Source organism: Phoenix dactylifera, unplaced genomic scaffold, assembly GCF_009389715.1.
Source record: "Phoenix dactylifera cultivar Barhee BC4 unplaced genomic scaffold, palm_55x_up_171113_PBpolish2nd_filt_p 000795F, whole genome shotgun sequence".
NCBI classification, from domain to species: Eukaryota; Viridiplantae; Streptophyta; class Magnoliopsida; order Arecales; family Arecaceae; genus Phoenix; species Phoenix dactylifera.
The window spans coordinates 167,979-182,591 of NW_024068162.1; positions in this window are offsets into that span (position 1 = coordinate 167,979).

Below are 14,613 nucleotides of genomic sequence, written 5' to 3' on the forward strand. Positions count from 1 at the left end.
GAAAACGACCTCAACAAATCTTTCAAGATCGCGGCACTAAAGGCTGACCATCATGCGAGGCACTTTGGAGAACAGAACATTAATAATCACCATCTAGCATTCCATCAAGCGGGGCGCTTCGGAGGATGGGGCATTAATGATTGACCCTCTTCGCATTCCATCCAGCCATGCCTTGGAAAGGAGCGCGCACGTGGCACATTAAAAAGCTCTCACGACCGATCCTACTTGGAACAACGTGGCAACCTAAGCCACCCAAGCCCGACTCAAAGCTATCGGCTGCAATAACACAAAATGTTCCTGAGTCTGTGCATATATTCTCATGGGCGCTTAACCTCATTGCAGGCCGACCAACAATCCAGCTACTCCCTTCGCCCGAGCTAAAAAACAATCTAACCTTGGAAGTCGGGAGGCAAATGAGGGGGGGGGGGGGGGGGGAAATGGATCGTCCTACTTACCACAGTAGGGCCACCGAATTTTAGCCAAAATAAACTTCAGCACCGGTTGAACCGGGCCTCGGCCCCGCTAAGAGTCAATCTGAGCTCGAACTTCGTCAAGGGCTCAGTCGACCTTAGACAGCTCTCTCCGCTGCTGCAACATGCGTCCACCTTCTTCGATGTTTATAGCAAGGCGCCCCTTGTGGGACGAAGCTGTGAGGGGGAAATTGCGGTACACAAGCCGCGCACGATGTTAAGCACGTACGTGCTTCCCCAAAACGGATAATACCTTGCTCTCCACCAAGCTACTGCTGAGTTACACCCCGTTCGATGCGACGTTCGCAGCGGAATTCAAACGGGACGTCGTTCATCGCATGAACGCGCCTCAGATCATAGAATTCAAAAAAAAATTTGGATCCAAATCCAGAAGATCTTTGAATTCATTAGGGAGGAGAGATTAGGATCTGAGGAAGGTTGATTAAGATTCATAAAACTGAAACTAAAATCAGAAGAAATTAATTTGAAGATCTCATCTTCAAAAATTCTGCAGGTGAAGAACACCGCAGCCTGATGATCTATCTAGGTTCCTGTTTGAGCCACACAATTGTCCGGCCTCTACAGGTATCCACACGAGGATCTAATCATCTGAGATAGGGTCTTACCGGAGTGCTAGCTCCTTGCAAAGATCTCTCATGACTATCATATAGATTAGAAGATAAAAATCTGCAACATACCTCCTTAAAGAAGAACCCTTTCTTCTTCAACCTTGCTCGCGATGGAGGAAGAGGAAGGAGGAACCTTGCACGTGGATCTTCCTTGCCTTGCTACCGTGGAAGAAGAGGAGGATAAAGTCCCCTTGCTGCCGTGGAGAAGGAGGAAGAAAGAAGAGGAGGCGTGGAGAGGAAGAGGAGAGAATTAATTCATAACTTCTCCTTTGCTACCCTTTTATAGATTGGGTTTATGGCTCCTCTTAATCTTATTAGGAGTATGGGACTATAACCCATCCTTGGATTAATGCCAAATGTCCAATCCTTGTGCTCATAGATGCATGACATGTGTCTATTTAATCAATTGATTAATTTTCTAATCACATTAGGATTCCTAATCTCATTAAGAGAATTAATTGATTTGGGAGTATGCATCCTACGACGCCATGTGGACTTTAAAGTCCGCATAGTGTGAACATGACTTAAGTCATATTCATCCTACAACGACATGTGGTCTTTAAAATCCGCACAAACCTTGGTTTAATCAAATTGACCTAATCATGAACCCAAATCAATTTGGGTCGAACCCAATTTGATTTGGCTCATTAAATCAGCCCAATTGCAATCCAATTGCAATCAATTCCACTTAATTCTTCTTCCGTTAGCTCACTAACACTTAGTGGGTTAATTCAATCACCAATCATATTGATGATTGATTTCTATTATGATTCCAAATCACAATTATGATAGTCTGGCTAATTAAATTCTCTATGTGTGTGATCCCGTAGGTTCTATTTTGACTGGTAGTGAGAAATATTGAGATCTCCATCTCAATATCACTGAAACTCCTTTCAGTGGACTGAAACGATTTCTGTTCTACTCTTAGGGTTCACTGATCACCAAGTGAATGTCTTCGAGTCTCACAATCCACTAATGACACCTAGCAGTATGTGGTGGCAACCCAGCAGAATGGAATATCTGAACCTCTTGGTGCAGTTAGCGTATGATACAGTTCCTCTATCATGGATCCCGACGTGACGGAGGTTATGAATATCTCGTCAAACCCCATTGTCTGTCATATGTCAAATTTATACGACTTCTAGATCGAGATATGGTAAACTCTTTTTCCAAAATACCTGGCCAGGAATTTATCGAACTCAGTCTCATAAATCACATAGGATCACTCCTAATTTATCAAGGTCGATAGATCCCATCTAAATGCAACCCTATTCCAAAATGAACCTACTGCAGCCAATTCGCACTACAAGGACCCGAATGACTAGGGCCCAAGTTCACGTGCTCGTCAAACTACAGCAACCTCACAGTGAATAGCTGAGGCATCGCAGGTTAAAGGACCAGTCATACAACTGCAACATAAGTAGTCACTGATGAGTGGATAGACATCCATGTGACTACTATCTTTGGTCACGCTCAGTACCTTGTTCTCTAACAAGTACTTGCATAATCACAACAGTGTCTCTACACCGTGGACTCGAGACTTGTCCATCTGACTAAGTGATCTGTGCACTAATCTCAGCGGATCGATCACCGTCCCTCGTGATGGATCCATCGATCAGGAGCATTTAGAAATTAATTCCTAATGACATATGCCTCAAATTCTCAACTCCTTGAAATTATGTGTCATCATCTATTAATTTTTTGGACGATTCATGGACACATACAAACATGAATGAAAAATAAATTGCCCAATCTTATTTATTAATAAATGTCAAATTACAAATTTATGCCTCAGATTACAAATATGCGTCAGCCACGTTGGCTTCTAGGGCATACTTCTAACAATCTCCTACTTGCACTAAAGCCAATCAGACATATATGTAAGTCCTAATTTTTCAAGATGGACTTCTAATTTCTTCTGACTCAGCTGCTTAGTGAATGGGTTCGCCACGTTATCAGTGGAGTCTACTCTCTGCACCTCTATATATTTCTTTTTGAGGTAGTCGCGAATTAGATGAAATCGCCGCTCTATGTGCTTGGACTTCTGGTGAGACCTCGGCTCTTTAGCCAGTGCTATGGCGCCATTGTTGTCGCAGAAAAGGATTATGGCATCTGATGACATGACTCCTAGCTCTTCGACAAACTTCTTGTACCAGAACGCTTCCTTCGCAGCATCCGATGCAGCAATGTACTCTGCTTTCATGGTAGAATCTGCAATAATCGGTTGCTTGGAACTCTTCCAATTTACCGATCCTCCATTACATAAGAATACATATCCTGATGTAGACTTTCTATCATCAGGGTCAGTCATGAAGTCTGAATCAGTATATGCTTCTACCTTTAACTCTGTGCCTCCCCCAAAGACCAAAAACAGATCCTTAGTCCTTCTCAAGTACTTAAGGATATTTTTCATAGCTATCTAGTGCTCATCGCCTGGATTTGACTGATATCTGCTCGTGACACTCACAGCATGTGCTATATCAGGTCGAGCACATAGCATGGCATACATGAGGCTCCCTATTACCGATGCATAAGGGATCCTACTCATGTGCTGAATCTCTTCAGATGTTTTAGGGCACATCTTTTTGGAGAGATTTATCCCATGCCTTAGGGGTAACAATCCCCTCTTAGAGTTTTCCATGCTGAACCTCTTCAGCACTTCCTCTATGTACATTTTCTGTGATAGGCCAAGCACCCTCTTAGATCTATCTCTATAGACCTTAATTCTCAAAATATAAGATGCTTCACCTAGATTTTTCATGGAGAACTTCTTAGACAGCCATAACTTGACCGATGTGAGCATGGGAATATCATTCCCAATTCGAAGTATATCATCCACGTACAATACGAGGAATAATGTAGCCCTCCCACTGACCTTTTTGTACACACATGGTTCCTCTTCGTTCTTGATGAAATTAAACGATTTGATCACATCATCGAAACGAGTGTTCCAACTTCGAGATGCTTGCTTTAGTCCATAAATGGATCTTTGCAGCTTGCAAACCTTGTGATCACCATCACTGGAAGTGAAACCCTAAGGCTATTCCATATAGATATCTTCCTCAAGATATCCATTAAGAAAAGCAGTTTTCACATCCATCTGCTATATCTCATAATCATGATAAGCTGCAATGGCAAGCAACGTTCGAATGGACTTCAGCATGGCTACCGGTGAAAAGGTATCTTGATAGTCAATGCCATCGTGCTGACTATAATCTTTTGCCACCAACCTTGCCTTATAGGTCTCTACCTTGCCATCCGAACCCATTTTCCTTTTGTAGATCCATTTACACCCAATAGGTACTAGACCTTCAGGCGGATCTACTAAGGTCCATACTTGGTTGGAATGCATGGAGTCTATTTCTGACTTCATCGCATCAATCCATTTTTCGGAGTCGATGTCTAACATCACTTCGTTGTAGGTCTTGGGATCATTACTATGATCTCTTTCTCCCATGAGGAACTCTTCCTCTATTTTCTCTGTAAGCATACCTAAGTATCTTTTAGGAGGATGGGAGATCCTACTAGATCTACGAAGTGGATGAGGTTCTTCATGTATTGGCTCAATGTGAATAGGTTCATTAGGCTCAATTGCTCGTTGCTCTTCAGAGACTTTTTCTTCGAGCTCAATTTTTCTCCCACTGCTTCTATCAAGGATAAACTGTTTTTCCAAGAAGATAACATGTTGGCTCACAAACACTTTGTGATCTTCTGGGATGTAAAAATTGTATTCTAATGACTCTTTAAGATATCCAATGAAACGAGCACCAATTGTCCTAGACTCTAACTTGTCCGCCTGTTGTCGCTTGACTTAGGTTGGACATCCCCAAATCTTGAGATAACCAAGACTTGGTTTCTTACCATGCCATATCTCATACGGTGTGGTAGGAACGGACTTAAAAGAAACTCTATTCAATATATAGATAGCTGTAAGTAGGATATCTCCCTACAAGAATAAGGGTAAGTCAGTGAAGCTCATCATGGACTTGACCATATCCAATAAGGTCCAATTCCTCCTTTTTGATACTCCGTTGAGTTGAGGTGTTTCAGGAGGTGTCCATTGTGAAACTAAACTATTTTGTTTGAGATAATCGCGAAACTCTCCACTAAGGTATTCTCCTCCTCGATCTGATCGAAGAACCTTAATGAGTTTTTCTGTCTGTTTTTCTACTTCAAATCTGAATTCTTTGAACCTTTCAAATGCTTCAGATTTATGTCTCATAAGATAGACATAAGCATACCGTGAGAAATCATCGGTAAAAGTAATAAAGTAGAAAAATTGACCCCTAGCCTGCACATCGAATGGGCCACACACATCAGTGTGTACTAGGGCAAGTATTTCAGTGGACCTCTCCCCGTGTCCTACAAAGGATAATTTGGCCATTTTTTCTTGAAGGCAGGATTCACAAATCGGATATGACTCAGAAGTCAATGAACTCAAAAGTCCATGTTTCTCCAATTTGTTAATTTTGTCTTCTCCTATATGACCAAGTCTGAGGTGTCATAAATACTTTTGATTTATCTCATCTCTCGATCTTTTTGATCCTATGGTACTCACTGTATGCTCAGATACGTTCACAGATACATCCATATGTAAGTGATAGAGACCGTCAATCATAAAACCACGTCCAAACAGTTTATTTTGCAAATAAATAGAAACGTAGTCTTTATTGAAATTGAATTCATAATGTTCCTGTGCTAGACAAGATACAGAAATCAGATTTTTGCTAGCACTAGGTACAAAATAATAATCTCTAAGTATCAAACTAAATCCTAACGGTAAATGCAAAGGAAATGTGCCCACAGCAACAGCAGCAACCCTTGCTCCATTGCCAACCCTTAGGATTACCGCACCTTCCATAAGCCTTCTACTTTTCTTTAGACCCTGCATGGTAGTGCACAAGTGAACACTAGAACCAGAGTCTATAACCCAACTGGAAATAGAAGAAACCGTTAGATTAGTTTCAATAATGAGCATATTAGACATATCTTCAGAAGGCGTGTCACCCTTCTTGCTCTTTATGATTTCCATGTAGATAGGACAGTTCCTCTTCCAATGGCCGTCTTCATTGCAATGAAAACATTTTCCTTTGGGTTCGGCCTTCTTCTTAAGAACTTCCTTCTTCGGCTTTTTCTCGGTCTTCTGCTTCTTCGCAGGCTTCTTCTTCTTTCCAGTAGACTTTCTCTTGGAAGTAGAAGCTAGCTCAGCAACGAGAACTGTGCCCCTTGAACCATTCAAGGCTCCCTCAGTTGTCACCAACATATTCAACAATTCAAGTTTGGTGCATTCAATTTTATTCATATGGTAATTTACAATAAACTGCCCATATGAAGATGACAATGATTGTAGGATCAAATCCATTTGCAAATCCTTGTGCATGGTCATGCCAAGTTTCTTGAGCTCCTCAAGATCTTTGATCATGGTTAAACCATGTTCATGGACGAACTGCCCATCATGCATCTTGGCTTTGAAGAGCCGCTTGGACACTTCAAATCTTGCTACGCGACTCTGTTCACCATACAACTCTTGTAGGTGATTAAGTATGTCCTTAGCAGTCTTCATGCTCTCATGCTGGCATTGCAATTCGTTGGACATAGATGCCAAAATGTAGCACCTGACCTTATTGTCGTCATCCAACCATTTTGCATGCGTCTCATGCTGCTCATTGGTTGCACGGGTTGGTAACACCGGGAGTTTATGGTCAAGAACATAAGCTATCTTTTCGCAACTCAAGACAATCTTCAAGTTGCGGAGCCAATCTTTATAGTTTGGTCCGGTCAACCTATTGTTATCTAGAATTCGAACTATCGGGTTGGAAGCCATTAACATCTGCAGAGAGTAAAAATTCTAATTAGAAATTTGTATTTGATATTAATTTGTTTTAGAGACTTTTAAAACAAAATTGGATCAAATCCTCCCACTATTTCTCGGATCTCTCACACTCTCCTGGTAAAGATACGGAAACCTGCCACTTAGGGTTTCGAATGGGGTGCTGCGGTCCCACCAATCTACATGTCACCTCACCTAACAGTTATTGGAGACACATAGACGATGAGTGTACAACTCTTGTACAATGCTTCGTAAGCATATTGAGCTAACCTGGTCTCCAAGTCATAAGGACCTCACTTAACAGTTATTGGACCCATTCCTTGGTTAAGTCAGACCCACCGTATATCCCGTGAAAATAAAGCTGTGATTGGGTCCTCACCTAACAGTTATTGGAGCCCAACCCCACCTTTATCCCACAACATCTCATGTTAATAGAGAGGTCCAATCCCCCAATGCAACTAGCCCACTGTATCCATCCGAGACTAATCAACGCCGGAAAGATCTTAGCAACTCTACTACGGTGGAAGACCAATCGACTTAATATTGGGTAATCAGATCTTAGTGATTCCAACTTTGAGCTTTTCATAGGAGGTAATCGATCAATTGGTCAGGTAAGCAGGTGGAAGGCTCTCCTTACTCAGAGAGTAAGGTCCTAATTAAGTAACCACCTTTGAGCTTGCCTAGACACCAATTAGATCAATTAATTAAATATGGCTAGCTCAATGTATCGTTCACTCTCGATTGATTTGGAGAGGTTTTAGGTCTCTTGGGATTTACATCTAATGTAACCATCTACCCCATACCATATATCATTCGATTTACATCTTATGTAAATGTCACATAGGTTCAGGTTTACATCCTATGTAATTATGAAATTCTTTCATATAATATATGATTACATCTTATGTAAATGACATAATTGTTTCAGTTTACATCTTATGTAAATGTCCTATTGTTTAAGAGTTTTATTGACATCTCATACAAATAAATTTTTGTTTAACTAATACATACATCTCATGCATACATTGTTTTAAACATAACTTTAAACAAGTATGAACATTATGATTACCATATGCATCTCATGCATTGTTTTAAACATAACCTTAAACAAGTATGAACATTATGATTACCATATGCATCTCATGTATATTTTCAGATCTGAAATTTTAAACCTATTATGCTATTCTCTGAATTTCAGATCATGCATTACTTGATTTAAAACATTGTAATCTAATTGCAATTCTAAAATAATTTGCAAGATCATAGCAAATAAAAATCTGCATGCTGAAAATTTCAGCAACCTGAAATTTCAGCACGCAGAAAATCCAGCAAGCATAATTCCTTTAAAAATCAGATTAAAAACGTGGTAACCAATTCTTAGGTCCTAATCATGCTCCCTAAAACCATGGCTCTGATACCACTGCTGAGTTACACCCCATTCGATGTGACGTTCGCAGCGGAATTCGAACGGGACGTCGTTCATCGCATGAACGCGCCTCGGATCGTAGAATTCAAAATTTTTTTTGGATCTAAATACAGAGATCTTTGAATTCATTAGGAAGGAGAGATTAGGATCTGAGGAAGGTTAATTAAGATTCATAAAACTGAAACTAAAATCAGAAGAAATTAATTTGAAAATCTCATCTTCAAAAATTCTGCAGGTGAAGAACACCGCAGCCTGATGATCTATCTAGGTTCCTGTTTTAGCCACACAATTATTCGGCCTCTACAGGTATCCACACGAGGATCTAATCATCTGAGATAGGGTCTTACCGGAGTGCTAGCTCCTTGCAAAGACCTCTCATGACTATCATATAGATTAGAAAATAAAAATCTGCAACATACCTCCTTAAAGAAGAACTTTTTCTTCTTCAACCTTGCTCGCGATGGAGGAAGAGGAAGGAGGAACCTTGCACGTGGATCTTCCTTGCCTTGCTACCGTGGAAGAAGAGGAGGATGAAGTCCCCTTGCGGTCGTGGAGAAGGAGGAAGAAAGAAGAGGAGGCGTGGAGAGGAAGAGGAGAGAATTAATTCATAACTTCTTCCTTGCTACCCTTTTATAGATTGGATTTATGGCTCCTCCTAATCTTATTAGGAGTATGGGACTATAACCCATCCTTGGATTAATGCCAAGTGTCCAATCCTTGTGCTCATAGATGCATGACATGTGTCTATTTAATCAATTGATTAATTTTCTAATCACATTAGGATTCCTAATCTCATTAGGAGAATTAATTGATTTGGGAGCATGCATCCTACGACGCCATGTGGACTTTAAAGTCCGCATAGTGTGAACATGACTTAAGTCATATTCATCCTACAACGACATGTGGTCTTTAAAATCCGCACAAACCTTGGTTTAATCAAATTGACCCAATCATGAACCCAAATCAATTTGGGTCGAACCCAATTTGATTTGGCTCATTAAATCAGCCCAATTGCAATCCAATTGCAATCAATTCCACTTAATTCTTCTTCCATTAACTCACTAACACTTAGTGGGTTAATTCAATCACCAATCATATTGATGATTGATTTCTATTATGATTCCAATTCACAATTATGATAGTCTGACTAATTAAATTCTCTATGTGTGTGACCCCGTAGGTTCTATTTTGACTGGTAGTGAGAAATATTGAGATCTCAATCTCAATATCACTGAAACTCCTTTCAGTGAATGTCTTCGAGTCTCATAATCCACTAGTGACACCTAGCAGTATGTGGTGGAAACCCAGCAGAATGGAATATCTGAACCTCTTGGTGCAGTTAGCGTATGATACAGTCCCTCTATCATGGATTCCGACATGACGGAGGTTATGGATATCTCGTCAAACCCCATCGTTTGTCATATGTCAAATTTATACGACTTCCAGTTCGAGACATGAAAAACTCTTTTTCCAAAATACCTAGCCAGAAATTTATCGAACTCAGTCTCATAAATCATATAGGATGACTCCTAATCTATCAAGGTCGATAGATCCCATCTAGATGCAACCCTATTCCAAAATGAACCTACTGCATCCAATTCGCACTACAAGGACCCGAATGACTAGGGCCTAAGTTCACATGCTCGTCAAACTATAGCAACCTCACAGTGAATAGCTGAGGCATCGCAGGTCAAAGGACCGGACATACAACTGCAACATAAGTAGTCACTGACAAGTGGATAGACATCCATGTGACTACTATCTTTGGTCATGCTTAGTACCTTGTTCTCTAACAAGTACTTGCATAATCATTTCAGTGTCTCTACACCGTGGACTCGAGACTCGTCCATCTGACTAAGTGATCTGTGCACTAATCTCAGCGGATCGATCACCGTCCCTCGTGATGGATCCATCAATGAGTAGCATTTAGAAATTAATCCCTAATGACACATGCCTCAAATTCTCAACTCCTTGAAATTATGTGTCATCATCTATTAATTTTTTGGACGATTCATGGACACATACAAACATGAATGAAAAATAAATTGCCCTATCTTATTTATTAATAAGTATCAAATTACAAATTTATGCCCCATATTACAAATATGTGTCAGCCACGTTGGCTTCTAGGGCATACTTCTAACAGCTACTCCAACACTCTCCATAGGCAATGCGCCCTGGCCGAGCCCGAGGCACCCTTATGTTCACTGACGCACCCCGCCCGAGTTCGGGGTGCCTTATCCAACAGCGCGCTCCGATCCCCGAGCTCGAGGTGCTTCATCGAGCACACCTCGAAATCAGGGATGCTAGACCAACCTCAGCACCCGATAAACCGATCTTATCAAACGCCTGATGCGACCTCACCGAGCTCGGTCTCGCCTACGACTGCATCCATGAGCTTGCCTACGCCTGCCCATATGGCCGTACATTGCAATGCCTCCGTGCCATATTTTACTCGCTGGCTGACGACAGTCAAGGACAACGCCACTTTGCTTCAGCCATATCCTGCTACGACTGTCAACGCCTTGCCGTTCACAAGAACGGACCGCACCGTACGCCTCAAGCTTGCTCTAGCCACACGCCATCCGGCTGGAAGCCATCTCCTCTCATAATGAGAACGGGCCATACCTCTGCCACCTGGACGCTTCTATAGGGACTATAAATAGTCCCGTCAGGTAACGTTGGGGGGGACTTTTGGAATTCATCTAAAATTCACTCTCTAATTTGGGCATCGGAGGGCCCTCACCGAAACCACCGGTGAAGCCTTTTGCAGGTACACCGTCGTGGGAGGCGGCTCGCCTACTTCCTCGACGTTCCGGCGGCTCCCTCGACTCCTCCGGCGTGGTCATCCTCGGGCCAAATTTGAACCACAACAGGACCCATGCAGTACACGTAGCACACTGCTTATATACAACAACAAGTCCACAAAATCATGGTGATCCCATAATACAAGGATGCCCGTGATTGATTAATCGGTCTTCTCCATAGCTAATTCGATGCCGAACCGTAGAGGATTCCAACTCTTTCATTTGGATTCATTTGTATCTAGGGCACATGGCAAACTTTGAGATCAAAAGGCAACTCCAACTCCCTCATAATTTTTCAGCACATGTTTTATTTAACATATAATGACAAGCATGCAGTTCCAAGTCTTTCGCATATTAAACAATTTTAGCTTTTCTTGTCCAATTGCAACTTATAACTCATATCTGCAATTCAAAAAGCTGCATGAACGCATATAAGATGACTTAGTTGTTGTTAACAATTGATGTGACATGGTCCAATAGATAAGACGTCGTTGGGGAAGGAAAACCAATAGTTGCGGAGCAATTGCTGTTGCCACTTCTAAGTCACCAGATAGGATTAAAATCGGGTCGAATGCTAGCATATCCATATCCATATTTATTTTATTTGATAAATATCGATATGGATACGAATGTTAGTCGAATACAAAAATTTATTTTTTAAAAAATTTATTAGTGTCATATAAAATTAAATAGAATTATAAATAAATCGGATATTCGGATATGGATTGGATAATTGTCTATCCATATTCATATTTATTTTTCTTTGACGAATATGGATATAGATATGGATATTAGTCGAATGCTCAAATTCTATCCATATTCGAATAAATTCAAATACGAAAATGGATTCAGATATTATCTGATCCACTTTCACCTGTATCTTCTAATAATGATTGAAACCCTCTGAAGGTGTTGCTTGTCGTAACAAAAGTAAAGACTTTTGTTAACTATAACAAGAGAAAATAAGAGGTAATAAAAAATAAAATATAAATAGAATTTTAATCTAATGGTGATTATAATGAGATAATATTAAGATAACTAATAGATTTTATTTAAATATTGATTTCGTTACGTACATAACATGGAAAAGGGTTTCTGAAAGTATTGATACAAACTGACCTCTCAAATGTGACAAAGTGTAGTTTTGTTCTGAAAAATGCTTTTATTAAAAAAGAATTTAGCTGAAACAACCGACATGAAACTGCCTTAGCAGTTTGTGGGATGCCAACACTACAGAAAAATACATCTTTCTCGGCGTTTTTTATGACCTTTACCGACGCTTATAAGCGTCGGCTAAAGTTTGACCGACACTAAACGAAGCGTCGCAGAAGCGTCGGCGATACCTGAGTGGGAAAAGTTTTTTCCGACGCTTTCGAAAAGCATCGTAAAAGATCAGTTTTTAGCGACGCTTTTTAGCGTCGCTAAAAGCCTCAAAACCGATGCTTATAAGCGTCGCCTAATGTATTTAATTTTTTTAAAAAAATATTTTCTTCAGCATCCCTATTCCTTCTTACATCAGAGATCCAGTTTGGCTCATCTACGCTATCAATTCTGGACAACATCAACTCTTCGATTTTTTTTTTCAGGACAACACCTAGGCATCAGTAAACAAAAGTAAGAAGGAAATCAAGAACTCCAAAAGTAAGAAGGAAATCAAGTAAGACAGGGACAACATCACCTTGCATTACTCCCAGGCACCGATTTTCTTCAAGAAAATATGTGATAATTAAGGCAAAGGGACAATAACCATGCACATAAAACTTTATTAAAGAAAGAAAAGAAAAAAAAATACCAAGAGGCGGCCATCGAGACCTTTCTTGAACCCTTCCTGCGAACAAAATAGAGAAGCCAGAGAACAAAATGGAGACGGTCAATTAAAAAAGAAGAAAAGAGGGGCAGAGAAAAATGATATACCTCGATGATTCAAAATCTGATTCATGGGACTCGGCCTTTGTCCTTTCTTTTTAGAGTATATCTTGAAATATTTCGCCATTACCTGAGAAAAAAAAGAAGAAAAAGTGAAAGCAAAAGGGGGAAAATAAGAAAAGGAGAAGGAGAAGCAGGATTTTGAATCAGGAGAGGTATATCTCCTGGTGAAGGAGAAGGAGAAGGCTTTTACCTGGTGAAGGAGAAGGGTTTCAGGAGAGGAAAGACAAGAAGAGGACTCTCGGTGGATTGATGTCGGCGCTAGAGGGAGGCGGAGAGGAGAGGAAAAAAAACTAGGGCATCAATCGAGAGGGGGCTGATATTTAAATGGATTTGGCCTCCGACGACGCTTATAAGAGTCGTTGTAGGTCCAAACTTTAGACGACGCTTTTAAGCGTCGTTGATTCCGAAGCTTTTCCGACGCTTTTTAGAAGCGTCGGTAAAGTTTGGCGCTGAACCAAAAAAAAAATTTCCCGACGCTTCTCCCTAGCGTCGGAAAAAAAGCGTCGGGAAATCTCCTTTTTCTTATAGTGCAAGTAAACAAGTAATGGTCCATTCATACCGCAACTTTAGCTACCCCAAGATATACTGTTTGTAGGTTGTCTGCCTCTGAAAAATATATCTTAAATTGACCATTAAAGCAGTCGTTTCACAAGAGGGAATATAACTGTAAACTTGATAGTTGCACCTATCAAGAGAGGCGTTAGGGCAAGTGTTTTGAAGTGGCAATTACCACCCATTGGGTTCTATATTAGAGGATGTGTGCAAATCCTTACAACCCTAATTGTCAGAAATTCCTACAGACTAGATACATGGCAAATCTTTATTGGCCATGCAACTATGGCCAAAATCTAGTTTTTGGGAGGTTGATTTCTGTGTTGACAAAAACAACATGTATTTTTCATGTGAGGACCCATGCAGATATGTGTTTAGTCCCACATAAGTTATTCACTGAGGATATTTTGGGTACTTATACAAAACTAAGGAACACAAAAAATATCTTCCGATTAACTTTTTGGGTGAGATCTTAAATTGTTACTAATGGTATAAGAGTAAACCCGGCCTATGGCCTATGTAGATTAAGGAACACTACTACATGTACCCATATAGGCGTGTATTTAGTCTCATACTGATTATTCGCTGAAAAGATCTCAAAAATTTATACAGGACTAAGAAATCCAAAAAATATTTTTCAGCAAGCGTTTTTGGGTGAGGTCTTGGGTTTTTACATTTTATCATTCTATCAAAATCTTCCGTGTACCTTTATCTCATAAAGAGTTACAGATCACTGCATATAACTTCTACAACTTAAGAGACCTGTATCAAAAAACAAAAGATATCTTGACAATTAACTCCTACCACTCATTTGTTACTTCCTTGCATTCTAGGCTAAGAAAGTGATAAAACTACTCTAATGTGACTACAAAGATTATATATAAGAAACATGCATACTACAGAAAAAGTTGGCTATTCTGACACTTACATGCTAATGCTAGGTAGAAACATTGATAATTTTGGCTAGAGC